We start from the raw sequence: 2,229 nt of genomic DNA, 5'->3' as shown, positions 1-2,229 counted from the left end.
CCTGAACACTGCTCCTCCGCACATCGCTAGGGGGCTGTGAGAGGGGGGCACGGAGGAACATTGGGGGGAGCAGTATCCGCTCATCACCGCTATCTCCCCCTTCTCTTCCCCTCCCTCCCCCCATGCTCCTATGCCGGGAGGGAGCAGGGAGAAATCTGGGCACCACCCCAAGCAGCACTCCCCTGCCAGCCGGGAGCAGTTTCTGACTTTACACCAGCAGCACACACCTCTCTGCTACCGTACAGCACCGCCCTTGACCATGGTACCCCTGGGCAATTCCCTGGTGGCACCCACCCCAAAGGCTGGCCCTGGCTATGGGCTTCAGAGGGAGTGAGCAGACCAGGCGGCCATGGAGAGGTCCAGCCCCTGTTCTCCTCTCCGAGCTGCTAGCAATCAGAGGCCAGGGACATGCTTCCATGCTGATGACAGGTACTGCTCGATAACGATGCCACCAACCGAAGATTGATTTTCCTGTCTAGTGGTTCAGGTTCTGTAGTGTCTGCATCAGAGTGTTGCTCTTTGAGGACTTCTGACAACGTTTCACACCTCGTCCCTCTTGGATTTTGGAAGGCTCTTCAGATTCTTAAACTTTGGCTCGAGCGCTGTAGCTGTCTCTAGAAATCTCACGTTATACCTTCTTTGCGTTTTGTCAAATTTGCAGTGAAAGTGTTCTTAAAGTGAACAACATGTGCTGGGTCATCACCCAAGACTGCCATAAAATGAAATATATGGCAGAATGCGGATAGAACCATGGAGCAGGAGACATACAGTTCTTCATCAAGGTCTTCAGTCACAAATTAACACGTTATTTTTTTAACGAGCATTATCAGCATGGAAGCATGTCCTCTGGAATGGTGGTTGAAGTATGAAGGCATATGGATGTTAGCATATCTGCACGTTAATACCTTGCAACGCTGGCTACAAAAGTGCCATGAGAGAGCCTGTTCTCACTTTTAGGTGACGTATATAAGACACGGGCAGCATTATCTCCAGTAAATGTAAACAAACTTGTTTGTCTCAGCGATTGGCTGAACCCGAAGTAGGACTGACTGGACTCTAAAGTTTTACATTGTTTTCTTTTTGAGTGCACTTATGCAACAAAAAAAAATCTACATATGCAAGTTGCACTTTAATGATAAAGAGATTGCACTATAGTACTTTATATTTTACAGTGTAAATATTTGTAATAAAACTATATATAGTCAGCACTGTACACTTTGTATTCTGTGTTGAAATTGTGTCAGCAACCTGCCCAGTTGCCTCGCTGCCAGGGGATGCAGACATTTCTGTAAGGCACATAAAGGGGCTATTTAGTGTTGAAGCAAATGCGAGGAATGTGCATTTATGAGAGGGAATTTCCATCTCTTCAGTAGCTGTACATCAGGGCCCCAGTGGCCTAATGGATAAGGCATTGGCTTCTGAATCCAGAGATTGTGGGTTCAAGTCCCATCTGGGGTGAAAATCTACTTTCTTCCTGTATATTGCAAGGAAACCTTGGCCTTTATATTAAACAAGGAAGCTGGGAGATGTTTGAGCACAAAGTCCTGGATCTTGGGAACAATCACCAAGGGATATTAGAAGGCTCAGTCTGGTGACCTAATGGATGCAACCACACCTCCCCATCCCAGGGTAGTCCCATCTGAGAACCAGGATCCATGGAGCAACATTCCCCTCCTGCCCTGACAGGTGGGCTGTGCAGATGATGGTGGAGGGCAGCAGGAGAGGAGGTTGCACTAGTGCTGCCTGGGCTGTATCTGCACCAAAGATAAATGGAGGGTCATGCAGCCTGTGCCTGAAACTCCACAAGTGCTATGTTCACTCCCAGAACAAGTCAAATCCTGCACCAAGGATGGTGAATTCCCATGTGAGCACACAGTGCCCCTGTCCACCACACATGCTGCACACACATCAACTGCACTAAAGAGACACAAACTGCACACTGAGGAGACAGCTGGTTTGTTTCAGGTTGCTTTTATTTCCAAAGGTACTGAAGTGTGGGGTCTCTTCTTTTCCGTGGGCAGAAACGCAATGGAGGAGAATCTCACATCCCTTAGCTGCCAGGTGACAGTGGCAGGAAGAAAATGCACTGCAATGAAATTTAAAAACATAAATAATTTAACAATGAGAAGTAATTAAATAAAAATAATCCAATGGACGCACATGCCGGTGGCTTGTTCCCAGCCCAGAGAGTGAGAAGCAGGAGTGTGTGAAAGGCGGGTGGTTAAGTCT

General features: G+C 47.7%; 1 non-coding gene across 1 annotated transcript; it reads left to right on the top strand.

Moving 5' to 3' along the window:
* The first annotated feature begins 1,385 nt into the window (after nucleotides 1–1,385).
* TRNAQ-CUG lies at nucleotides 1,386–1,458 on the top strand. Its single transcript has one exon. It is a non-coding gene; the product is annotated as a tRNA-Gln (tRNA).
* Nucleotides 1,459–2,229: the final 771 nt, after the last annotated feature.

This window comes from Mauremys reevesii, linkage group 17, assembly GCF_016161935.1.
Source record: "Mauremys reevesii isolate NIE-2019 linkage group 17, ASM1616193v1, whole genome shotgun sequence".
Lineage (NCBI taxonomy): Eukaryota > Metazoa > Chordata > Testudines > Geoemydidae > Mauremys > Mauremys reevesii.
This window is presented reverse-complemented; position numbering and strand designations above follow the sequence as displayed.